Consider the following 13,228-nt stretch of genomic DNA (forward strand, 5'->3'; position numbering starts at 1 on the left):
ATAAATAAAATAAAATAAAATAGAGGAAGGGGTGAATAAGGAATTTAAGAATTCAGTTAAACCAAACCAAAAAAGTCACTATACTTTGCTTTGATTTTTAGGTCACACCTGACAAGGGGTTATTCCTGGCAGTGCTCAAGGGGCCAGTTGAGATGCCAACCTGGGCCGACTGAATGCAAGGCAAACACCCTGCCCGCTGTGCTACTGTTCCAGCCCTCTGAATCAGTCACTCTTCAAAATGTGGGTATAAAGGGATTCATTTTCTTCTCGAGATTAAAGATTATCGATTAACAATAAGTTCTTACTTTCCCTGAACCAGGTGGTTTCTTTTTCTTTAATTCACCTTTACTTTCCTCATTTTCACTCTTTGATGCTAAGTTAAGACAAGGAGGGGAGAAAAGAGAGATCAGCTATTTCACAATAAATCAGAAAAGAAAATAAAACACTCTGAAGAGCTTGATAATTACTGAGTCCATGGGGCCCGGGAGCCAGCTAGGCACAGAAGCTTCAAGCAGCTGCCTGGCAAGTCACTAGTTCTCCCATGAGCCAAGCACAGTGTCTCTGTCCCGAATCTGGCCATGCTGCAGTTGCAATCCCTGGTGCTGGGCCAGGTACTTGGAACCAACTATCGTAAAAATAAAGGGGACACAACATTCACCAAGCCCCACACTAGAAAGAAATGTGAGCAGCGAAGAGGAGGCCAGAGGTGGGCGTGTGAAGCTTCTACAGCTGCCCCCAATAAGCACAGCCTCAGTCAGTGCAACTCCCAGCGAACAGGAGTGTGAGCCTCTCAGCCAGACACAGGAGCAGCAGTCGGATATGGACTGAATGCCCAAGTCACCCGAGGGTATAAGCGCCTGTTATCACCATGACATGGAGAAGCAATGAAAAATAGATATTCCAGTTCTCCTCAAAAACCTTCCTACCTCTAAAAACTCTACTTAGTTTCCTCTTCATGAACCCCAAGTTTCCAAACCCTCAGGCTCTTCTACAAGCTGAAGCATCATCTCACATCAGAGTGGGTCAAGAAAAACGGGGTTGATTCTACTACTCTACAGGATCATCAGCAGGGAAAGCCGAACTAACAGGTCCAGAAACAAAGCGATCCTTTTAAGAGGCCCTTTTTTTCATTTTGTTATGTTTTTCTTGTTTTGGACACATCCATCTGTGCTCACGGCTTATACTCTGGCTCTGTACTCGGGAATCATTCTTGGCAGTGCTCAGGGGGCCATCCGAGGTACTGGGGATCAAACCAGGGTCACCATGCACATGGCAAGTGCCCTAATCCTGGCAGAAGCCAACTTTTCAACCAACTTCTCTCAGTCATTTGAATACTCCCTGGAAAAGGTCAAGTTGCTCAGAACTTTGGTTAGCCAAGGGAAACATAAAGGCCTCAGGTGCTCTGTGGCTGGGAGCAGGGCCAAAGGTGGTGCAGAGGAGAAAGAAAAGGCCCTTTAACACCTTCTGTTAGGTAGACCAGCACCCAACAGAAACCATTTGTACCCAGCAGCCCAAATCCTTCTTGCACTCTCCAGTTTCAATTACCCAGGAATAAGCCACGTAAGAACATTATGTGCTAGGGCTGGAGGAATAATACAGTAGAGAGAGTGCTGGCCAACCTATGATCCATCCTCAGCACCCGATATGGTGCCCCTCCAGGAATATCAACTGGAGCCAGAGAGAGCTCTAGGGTATCCCACAAGCAAGTGCAAAAAGCTCTGGTTCAGTTATCAGCCACGTGGTCCCTAAACCAGCCCTGAAAGTGAACCCAAACACATAGCCAAGAGCAGTTCTGGGTACAGAAACCCTCAGTGTAAACCTAAGTGAAAACTAAACTCTGCACATGCAGATACCCTGACAGACACTAGTCCTGTAACCTTCACTGTGGTCTGTTTCCACACTGCTACTATGCATTCTCATTGGTTATTGTTGCTCTCCTGCTGTACCCAGTGTGTCAGTGACGCTTCACCCCAATAATCAGTATGAAGAGGGCAAAGGTGATGTTAAGGGGCGGAGGCAGTACCGGGCATCCACTGGGTTTCAGAGTATCTCCCACAGATATGAGGATTTGGCCCTAGTGTGGCTCTGCCCTGTGCCCAGCGGCATTGTGTGTCAAGTGAATCTTAAGGCTGATCTCTCTGCCCCTCTGGGGTGCCCCTCACTGCTGTGTGTACCCTGGAAAGTCAGCTCCACTACTTGCCTGAGGGATCCTCGCAAGGTGTGGCCCTTCAGCTAACCTCCTGATCATATTCAGCCTATTCTGTGTGGCAGGGCTGAGATGAGCTTTCTAGAAAATGCAGCACCAAAGCAGATTATTATTTTGTTTTGTTTTTTTTGGGCCACACTCAGTGACGCTCAGGGACTCCTGGCTAAGTGCTCAGAAACTGCTCCTGGCTTGGGGGACCATATGGGATGCTGGGGGATCAAACAGCAGTCCATCCTGGGTCACTTTCCTTTAGAGTGAAGTACTGAGGGTTGACCCCAGAACCTTATATGCTGAGTCATATATCTTATGCCAGAAAAAACATTTTGGGAACAATTCTCTTTTATCATTTTCATAAAATCTTTCCTAAGATAGGTAATTGTTATGCGTCAGCGTCTCTGCAAGGTACAACAGGATAGAAAGCTCTGTAAGGGTCTGATGTTTAGGCCAGTGGTACAATTACACTAAGGTAGGTCCCTGTGCCAGTAAGAGGGAAAATGAGCCGGGAGGCTTATCCTGAACCTCCAAGCTGGCACTGGCCTCAGCCCATCCCAAATGCCCTGAGCAGACAGCAATTGTCACTCAGGGTTACTCTAGAACAGTTGTGGGTTGAGAATCCAGTTTTCAACTGTCATAGTGTAAAGTGGGCCGGAAATAGTGTCTTTCTAGTACAATAATAAACAGTGAAAAAAAGATCAAGAATTATGTTTTTTGAGGCCATGGAATCAATAAACACACAAGCAACATCTAGGTGTGCGGGGCCAGAGTGATGGTACAGAAATAAGGGTGCTGGCCTTTCAACAGATGGCATCCCAGGTGGTCCCCCAAGTACCGCCAGGAGTAATCCCTGAGCATTGCTAAGTGTGGCCCCAAAACAAAAAAAGAAAAGAACTGGCTCTGCTTTTCCCAAACGCAGCTGCAGTTAATACATCAGCCCTCAGTGCAGAGGAAGGAGGAAAGACTTTACCAGGGTCCTTTGTTTCCTGAGGACTCCTAAGGTCAGGGGAGCTGTTTCCCACACTGTTTCTTCTGGGTTCATTTCCGGCTGCAGTCTGCTGCTTCCAGCTTCCATTCTACTCCTTTCAGCCTCTCCCTTCTCTTTGTTTCCTTCCTCTTCTTCCTCTTCCTCCTCCTCTACTTCAGGCTCGTCTTTGGTTGTCAGCAGGGCCGGAGGGAGTTCTGGGCGCTTGGGGGGTAACTTCTGTGAAGGACCAAACCCATGGATAAAGTAAATTATCCATCGTGATGGAGAGATCAAAGTCCTCCAGAAGGTCAGTTCAACATGGAGCACCAATGCCTCAGTGGGCGGAGCCTGCGGAAGCTACAGGAAGCTGGAATTTCATATGAAATTTTACTTGGTGACTACGTCTCAACACAGCTCTTGATTAATTTCAAAATTAATTCATGGGAGGTCGGAGTGATAACACAGCCAGTAGGGCGTCTGCCTTGCACAGGGACAACCTGGGTTCGATCCCTGAGCCTGCCAGAGTAATCCCTGAATGCCGCCGGGTATGTCTCAAACACACACAAAAAAGTATCTAACTCTTTATTGGAGCCAGAGAGGTGGCGCAAGGGGTAAGGCATCTGTCTTGCCAGTGCTAGCCTAGGATAGATCGCAGTTTGATCCCCTGGTGTCCCATATGGTCCCCCAAGCCAGGAGCAATTTCTGACTGTGTAGCCGGGAGTAACCCCTGAGTGTCACTGGGTGTGGCCCAAAAATAAAAAAAAAATTAATTCATGGGCGAGAGTGATAGCATAGTGGCAGGGTTTTTGCCTTGCATGTGGCTGACCTAGGATGGATCTGGGTTCAGTCCCCGGCATCCCATATGGTCCTGAATCTGCTAGGAGTGATTTCTTCCTTTTTTTTTTTTTGGATCATACCTTGCAGTGTTCAGGGGTTACTCCTGGCTCTGTGCTCAGAAATAGCTCCTGGCAGGCATGGGGACCATATAGGATGCTGGGATTCGAACCACTGTTTGTCCTGGATGAGCTGCGTGCAAGACAAACGGGCTACCGCTGTGCTATCTCTCAGGCCCCCAGGAGCAATTTCTGAACCAGAGGTGTTATTGCCAGAAGTAACCCCTGAGTGCCACCGGATATGACCCCTAAACCAAAAAACAAAAAAGTTGATTATGAATTGGAAAGCACATAAAATAAAAACATATAGCAGTGATAAACTCAAATAGGAGAAAACAAACATCATAAAATGCAAGACTCCGGTCTGAATTTGTTTGCAAATATAGTTATTAAATGATGGCTGGTCCTTGTATTTAAAACTTGAACCCTGTTTCTTCCCCTATAGGAAGTAAGCATTCCCATGTCATAGACACATATTAGTCTAAAGCAAAAATTATTATAAACCAGAGCCAGCACAGAGACGTTGTTATTATATAATAATAAAGATTTCATGCAGGCAAGTCTTGGTTGAAAACAATGTTCATCATAAATGAAAAAAAATAGGCATTCTTATTGTGCCTCTTATTATTGCCTGAAAATTTAGTGGTGTGAAATGATTGATTCTTGATAATCCCAAACTGAAAAGAAAACCCGAAGAATCATCTTGGGAAAGAGGACCTAGTCATGCCCACAGTCCACAGTCCACCTTCCTGTGTTGAATATTCCCAGCAAGGTGCTTGGGTTCCGAACACTGCCAGAAATTCAACCCAGGGTGGGCTCCCACATGGAAAGGCCATGTGCTAACCCGATCTCAAGTTCACAGCACTTTCTTTTCTTTTCTTTAACTGTTATGAGTAATCTGAGCTTCCCCCCAAAAAAGTTCAGAATTAACTCGATATAAAAAAAGGTTTCTGTGGGGGCCGGAGCAGTGGTGCAAGCGTTAAGGCGTCTGCTTTGTGTGTGCTAGCTTAGGATAGTCCGTGGTTCGGTCCCTCAGCATCCCATATGGTCCTCAAGCAAGGAGCAATTTCTGAGCGCTTAGCCAGGAGTAGCCCCTGAGCATCACTGGGTGTGGCCCAAAAAACAAAAAAAAAAAAAAGAAGTTTCTGTGTGTTTTAAAATCCCCCTTATTTTTTTTTTTTTTTTTTTTTTGGTTTTTGGGCCACACCCATTTTGACGCTCAGGGGTTACTCCTGGCTATGCACTCAGAAATCGCCCCTGGCTTGGGGGGACCATATGGGACACCGGGGGATGGAACCGCGGTCCGTCCTACGCTAGCGCTTGCAAGGCAGACACCTTACCTATAGCGCCACCTTCCCGGCCCCAAATCCCCCTTATTTTTAAGTAAAGTGACATGTATAAAATCCAATCAGTAATAGTAATGTAAACTATAGTGCCCAAAAGGAAGGGGGCAGGGAAGGAAAAAAGTACAGGGTGGAAGGGAAATTGGGGACTTTGGTGGAGGGATTGGTGTTGGTACATTGTACGCCTGAAACTCAATTATGAATAACATTGTAGTTCCGACATCCACATTTACTTAATAAAGTTTTTATTTCTCCTTTTTATTATTGGGAATATTAAATGCTATAAGAGGTTTAGCATTATGGTTTTAAAATACAATGTTACTCACCTTCCAACATACCAAGCTCCTCCAAAGCTAAAAGTTCAACATCCCAATTCACAACTTACCCCCACTGTGCCTGTTTATAACTTAAATTTGCTTCCTCCTTTCATGGCACCAAACAGTGGCAATGTAAGTTTTTTAGCCTTGTTTCCTGCATCTGTAGTCTGACTGTCAGTCCTAGGAAGACAGAATAATCACAGGCTTCAATTCCAGCAAAACCAAGGTTTTACCTAAAAACATGATACCAATAAAGGAAATTTTTTTTTTCAATAAAGGAAATTTTAACAAGACATTTCCCCCAAAGAAATATCCAAACATATAGTTCTGGCCAGCAGAGTCTGCACAATGATGATAATGACTGTCATTGAAATACAGAGCATAAAGGGGCCTACTAAGATAAATCTACTAGAGGCCAGAGATAGTACAAAGGGCAGGACATTTGTCTTGTACTCGGAAGACCTGAGTTCAATCTTCAGCATCCATATAGTCCCCTGAGCACCACCAGAAGTAATTCCTGGGCACAGAACCAGGAGTAGCCCCTGAGTACCACTGGTTGTGCCCTACCCCCAACAAGACTGCTAGTTTGGTTTATAATTTGCAACATGCTACAAGAGCTACATCTAAGACATGATGTCTCTAGGACAAAGGTTACCAGCAACAGAGAACCACAGAGGCACAGTTGCTAGGTGTAAAGGTCTATTTTCATCCAACCTCTACAGAGGGCTCACAGTGACCGTGGACAGCACCACAGCCCAGGTATGTGATCCCAGGTCCCTCTAACAAGAACAATAAAGGAAAGGGAAGGAAGAAAAATAAAGAGGACTCAGGCATTATTTATTTGCAGTTTACATTATAATGAGCACATGCAGCAAAGATGGACCATGGGAACAGCAAAGGGGAGGCCCAGATTCTATCCTTGACTGTCTGACCCTGGGGCACCATCATGAATAACCCGGGCATTGAGCTGGGAGTAGACCCTGAGCATCTCAGTCTGGCCCAAAAGCAAAAACAAAACCAAATAAAAGGAGGCCCAGAGATTCAGAAACCCTGTGTGAGAGTAAAAGGACAAGAACCCTGGGAAAGACCCTCTGTTTGGAGTGCTTATCTGGGTTCACAATGGCTGTGGACACAAGGCAGGGCTGAGAATGAGCAAAGGGAAGGGAAGGGACAGCTCGGAGCAGAATCCACCAGGATGGGCAGTGATGCGACAGAGTGATGGGGCCCATGCTTCTCCTACACAGAGCACAGCTTTTGTACTTCAGCAGACATGGCACCAACAGGTGGCTAGAGGGACTTCTCAAGGCCAGACCAAAAAATGACTGCTCGGGGCTGAAGGAATAGTGGGGAGGGTGCTTGCTCACACATGGCCAAGCTGGGTTCGATCCATATGGTCCCCTGAGCCCTGCCAGAACTGAATACTGAGCACAGAGCTAGGAATAGCCAGAGAGCCACAGGGTGTGGCCTATAAACACAAGAACAAAAAAAGGATGCTTGGCTTTAGGTGGAAGTCCTTAGTACACTGCATCTTTTTTGTTCATTTTTGGAGTCCCACCCAGGTGGTGCTCAAGAGTTAATTCCTGGCTCTACACTTAAGGATTGCTGATGGGACTCAGTGTGACCATATGGGATGACAGAGATTGAACCCAACTCAAAATTCCTTAGGAATCTATTTTCACAAATAAAATGAGTTTGAGCTCCTCTGAAACCTCTGCTTTCTGTACTTTAAGGAATTTCTTTCATTCTAAAAAGACTATCTAGAGGGGCTGGAACAATAGCACATACCATATGGTCCCCGGAGCCAGGAGCAATTTCTTTATTTTATTTTATTTTGGGAGGGGGTTTGGGGCCACACCCGGTGAATCTCAGGGGTTACTCCTAGCTATGTGCTCAGAAATCACTCCTGGCTGGGGGGACCATACGGGATGCTGGAGATAGAACCCAGGTTCGTCCTAGATCAGCTACATGCAAGGCAAATGCCCTACCACTGTGCTATCGCTCTAGCATCCCAGGAGCGATTTCTGACACATAGCCAGGAGTAACCCGTAGGTGTGGCCCAAAAACAAAAACAAAAAAATTATCTAGAAAGATAAAGTGAGATTTCAAACTGCTTTCTCTACTACCATGCTTACTTAAAATTCCCAACAGAACCAAGACTTACTTTTTGAGTTCTGGAATCTCTGCTGGCTTTACGATCTTTATCAATCCTTTGAGTTTCTGTTGTTCTTTCCTCAGCTCAAAAGTCCTCAGGTGCAGCTTCTTCCGGGACACGCCATCCAACGCACTCCCGGATTTCATCTCTGACAGAAGGCATCTAAGGAGTCCTGGGACGGGGACCCCGAGAGAGCTGTTGAGGAGATGGGAAGAGATGGGCCCTACTAGGCTGGAGCTATAGTACAGCAGGAAGGGCCTCGCATAGGGCCAACCTGGGTTGGATCCGCCACATCCTGAATGGTCCCCCAATCACTGCCAGGTGAGTCCTGAGTTCAGAGGCAGGAGTGACCTCTGAGCACCATTAGGTATGGCTCCCAAAGAAACAAACAAAAGATGGTGCCGACTCTTTGAACATTCAGCTGAAGTTTCCACAGAAAACCTACTAATACAAAGCTAGATAAAGAACATCTTTGTACTAGGAGTAAGGGAATAGTTTATAGCCATTCAGGAGACCTTGGGACTTCATTTTGCTTCTCTTCCTATTAAAAGATGAAGTCACATAACTTAGAATATTCTTTCAAGTTCTAATATGCCATGTAGGGGCCAGAGCCATAGCACAGTAGGAAGGGCATTTGTCTTACACATAGCTAACCTGGGTTCAATGCCAGGCATCCCCTATGGTTCCCTGTGCACCTGAGCACAGAACCAAGAATAACTGCAACAATTGCCAATGTGACCCCAAAACCAAAACAATACAAAAAAAACTAAAATGCCTGCTACTCCTTAGAAAGGACACCTGTTCTGTGTGACTCATTTACCAAGTAGCCTCCATGACTACAATAGTCCACCACACAAGGCAGATGCCCCCAAAATAATTATTAAGTGAATTGTTACCTTACCTCTGTTGGAGGCTTTCAATTTCTTGGAAATTTCAGAGAGCTTCCTTTCTGCATCATTTAACTTTGCAACCTGTAACACCAAAATTAAGAGTTAACAAATGTTTTTCTTCTTTAAAAATAGGGGTGAAGAGCCGGAGAGATAGCACAGTGGTAGGGTGTTTGCCTTGCAAGCAACCTAACCAGGACCAACAGTGGTTCATATCCTGGCATCCCATATGGTCCCCCGTGTGTGCCAGGAGTGATTTCTGAGCACAGAACTAGGAGTAACCCCTGAGTGCTGCTGGGTGTGACCCAACCCACCCCCCCCCCCCGCAAAAAAAAAAAAGAAATTCTGGTATAGCTACATCATGGAATACTATGCAGCTATCAGGAAGAATGAAATCATAAAATCTTCTTATACTTGGACAGACATGGAGAGTATCTAGGAAAGTGAATGAATAAGAGAGACATACACAGAGAATAACGGCACTCATTTGTGGGATTGAAAAGGTGGGGGGGCAGAGCACTAACACAACACTAACACTAACACTAACACAAGAGTTGCCTTACATGTAGCCTACTGAGGTTTGATCCCAGGCATCCCATATGGTCCCCGAGTCTGCCAGGAGTCAATTTTTTTATGGGGGTGGCACACCCAGTGACGCTCAGGGGTTACTTCTGGCTAGGCGCTCAGAAATCGTTCCTGGCTTGGGGGACCATATGGGACGCCGGGATATCGAACTGCGGTCCATTCTAGGTCAGTATTCAAGGCAAATGCCTACCGCTGCACCACCACTCCAGCCCCCAAGAGTGATTTTTTTGTTTTTTGTTCTTTGGACCATACTGGGCAGCAATCCAGGGCTACTCCTGGCAGGCTTGGGGAACCATACAGGATGCCGGAGATTGAATCCCGAGTCAGCTGCATGCAAGGCAAATATCCTCCCTGCTGTGCTCAGACCAGCCACTACCAAGGGTGATTTCTGAGAGCAGAGCCAAGAGTAAAGTTTGTGTGCTGCTGAGTGTGGCCCCAAACTCAAAAACTAAACAAATAAATGGTTTCTGGGTCACACCTGGTGGCACTCAGAGGTTACTCATGACTTTGTGCTCAGAAATCGCACCTGGCAGGCTTAGGAGACCATATAGGATGCCGGGAATCAAAGCAGGGTCTGTCTGGGGTTGGCTTCATGCAAGGCAAATGCCCTACCACTGTGCTATCACTCCAGCCCAAAGACAAAACTTTTTTTGGACTATTTCTGACTTAGTGCTCAGGATTTTTGAGGCATGCTGCGGCATGGGAGTGACATACTAGCCTTTAAGGTTGATTAAAGATAGCTCTGAGTGATGAAAACAAATTAAGGAAAGGGAACAACCACCACAAAACCACACACTAGAAACCATGGTATGACGAATGAATAGCTTAAGATTTTCTAAACTGGGACCGAGAGATAGCACAGTGGTAGGGCATTTTCCTTGCAAGCAACCGACCCAGAACCAAGGGTGGTTCGAATCCCGGCATCCCACATGGTCCCCCGTGCCTTCCCGGAGCCATTTCTGCGCATATAGCCATGAGTAACCCCTGAGTGCTGCCTAGTGTAACCCCAAAACCAAATATATATATATATATATATATATATATATATACACATATTTTTTTCTGAACTGATAAATTAAAATTTGTTTTGATTTTGGGCAATACCTGGCAGTACTCAGAAATTACTCCTGGCAGGCTCCAGGATACTGAAGATTGAACCCAGGTTAGCCCTATGCAAGGCAAACACTCTACTCGTACTATTGTTCCAGACCTAACATTTTTTTACGACACCTTATTTTTTCTCTCCATTACTTTTTTTTGGGGGGGGGCACACCTGGTGACTCTCAGGGGTTACTCCTGGTTATGAACTCAGAAATCTGTACTGTACTATCACTCTAACCCCAACTTCCACTACTATTTTTAAAAGCAGATTACTTTCATTATCCATGAAAAACAAAACTAACAACTTAGGCTCCTCAGCGTGGCACTCTCATTCTCTCAATTCGGTCTAAATTTCCTACTACTTTTCGTATCTGCCAGGCAGACTGGTCTACTCAATCCTCCTCTCAAATCTGAGAATCAATCTTTGCCCTGTGTAAGCTTGTGGACAAATGGTGCCATGAAAGGCGGGAAGATGGGAGGGGAAAGGAATCTGCAACATGAACTTGGGGCGCCATCTGGAATGACTCACCCATCCCCCAGGTGCAGCCCACTTCGTCCTCGAGATTACTAGTCGTTTTCTTCCTCTCTGTGGTTTCCATTTCCTCCTCTTCATCCGAATCGTATCCCAACATCATCTTTTCCAACATTATCTGCTGCTGTTTGAGCCTTTCCTTCAATTGAGTTACGGTCAACTCGGATTCTGCCTCTTGCTCTTCCTCAGGTCCCTGGAGAAAGAAGCCATCAACAGACTTGGGGTTTAGGAAAAGGGGGATGCGCTGGTCAATTTCAGGTCAATATCAAGGTCCCTTTTAGGGATGAGGCATTCTCAGGGAACAGTTAGGTTTGGAGTCCTGATTCCTCCTCTTGCATCTCCTCTGGCTTCAGTGAACTCTTAAGGAGCTCCAGGCATCTCAGCTAGAGCACCCCATAATTTCCATCCTAGTGGTCTTTTGTTCGTTTGTTTTGGGGTCACACCCAGCGGTGCTCAGGGATTACTCCTAGCAGGCGCAGGGGGCACCATATGGGATGTCGGAATTCGAACCATTCCTGGGTGGGCTGCGTGCAAGGCAAACGCTCTACCCCTGTGCTATCTCTCCAGCTCCCTGGTTTTGGTTTTGAGGCCACACCCGACGACTCTCAGGGGTTACACATGCACTCAGGAATGGCTCCTGGCAGGCTCAGGGGACCGCATAGAATGCCGGAGATCGGGGCCCGGATGGATAGCACAGTGGTATTTGCCTTGCAAGCAACTGATCCAGGACCAAAGGTGGTTGGTTCGAATCCCGGTGTCCCATATGGTCCCCCATGCCTGCCAGGAGCTATTTCTGAGCAGATAGCCAGGAGTAACTCCTGAGCACCGCCGGGTGTAGCCCAAAAACCAAAAAAAAAAAAAAAAAAAAAAAAAAAAAAAAGAATGCCGGAGATTGTCCATCCCGGTTCAGCAGCATGCAAGGCAAAAAGCCCTACCGCTATGCTATCTCCGTCTCATCCTAGTGGTTTTGTTGTTGTTGTTGTTTTAAAAACCCTTACTTACTTGAAGGAGAAAGAGCCTGGTGCTCCCTCCAAAGCGAAGCATGTGCCCCACATGCACCCGACAATAGTGGCGGGGTGGAATGCAGATTTTATTGAGGAAAGTGTCATGAGTGCTCCCCAGATCGTAGAGGTAGAAGCCGGGCCGGGGTCCTTCGCTATCTGCGTCCGAGCTGAGCACCCCGTGTTGCAAGGCGTGGTGCCTCGACACCGAAGGATGCCCCAGGCACACGTGGCAGCCGGGAAGCCTCCCTAACAGGCAGCAGCTCATGCCCTGCAGACTCCGGGTGCCCAGAATGGAGCCACCCTTGAGATTCTCCAGGCTGTAGGGCGCCGTGGCGGGGCCGGCCCACGGTAGCTCTCGGAAAGGGGTGGAGGGGCGCCTTTGGGGGTCCGCGGTGGCTCCCTCGGGGAACTCTCGGTCTGCAAGCGATGCGGCCTAGCTGGTGGGTCATCAAGGGGTTCATCATCGTTGGGCTCCAACGACGCCGTGGGCCTCTCTTTCGTCACCTGCTCAGACTCTAGAGGGTCTGTAACGGAGGCTCTGGGCCTCGGGGTCCCAGGGCAGGAGCCAAGGGCAGGGACGCTTTCTTGAAGTCGTCGGCGAGTTCATTTTCAGCCAAAGAGTCCGACGGTGTCAACTCGGCGGCCATCTTGGGCCTGCTGTGCAACTTCCAAAGCCGCTCCTGAGGGAACCTTCACTTCCGGTTTCGACGTTCCGCCGCGCGTTCCGCTCTCCTCAGTTTCTCGGGGGGGCGGCACGCACGGTTTCAGACCTGCTCCCGCACGCCACCGAGAGTGACGTAGAGGCGATTACCGAGGGAATTTAAAAGCCGAGAACCCGGCGGAAAAGTGCGCGGGGAACTTCCGGGGTGAGAGGGACCTCATTCGGGGTTGCAACCGAGGGCGTGACTTCCTGTCAAGGACCGGAAGTGTCAGACTGTCAGGTGTATTTCCGGTACCGAGGCCTCTAGGAGTTCCTGGCACCACCTTCAAGGCTGGGAGCATCCCTGGGATTCCCCCAAACCCGGCGCTGGGGACCCGCACCACAGTCCTGGAATCCGGTTGCGAGGAGTGAGGAGTGGAACCTTTCGGCTTCTTTAGCCTCTTCTGTTCCGGCTTTTCAACAAGCCCCAGATCTCGAGGTTAACGCTTTGCTGAGACCACCCAAATGATTTTAAAGCATTGCAGGACCTACCTGGGCCCTCTCTCTTCTTGCTGTTTGCTTTTCGGTGAAGTTAGGCCAGAAGGGG

General features: G+C 47.5%; 1 pseudogene; it reads right to left on the bottom strand.

Moving 5' to 3' along the window:
• Positions 1 to 2,569: 2,569 nt before the first annotated feature.
• LOC126024297 (kanadaptin-like) lies at positions 2,570 to 12,658 on the bottom strand (annotated as a pseudogene).
• Positions 12,659 to 13,228: the final 570 nt, after the last annotated feature.

The sequence above is a fragment of the Suncus etruscus genome, chromosome 12 (genome assembly GCF_024139225.1).
Source record: "Suncus etruscus isolate mSunEtr1 chromosome 12, mSunEtr1.pri.cur, whole genome shotgun sequence".
NCBI classification, from domain to species: domain Eukaryota; kingdom Metazoa; phylum Chordata; class Mammalia; order Eulipotyphla; family Soricidae; genus Suncus; species Suncus etruscus.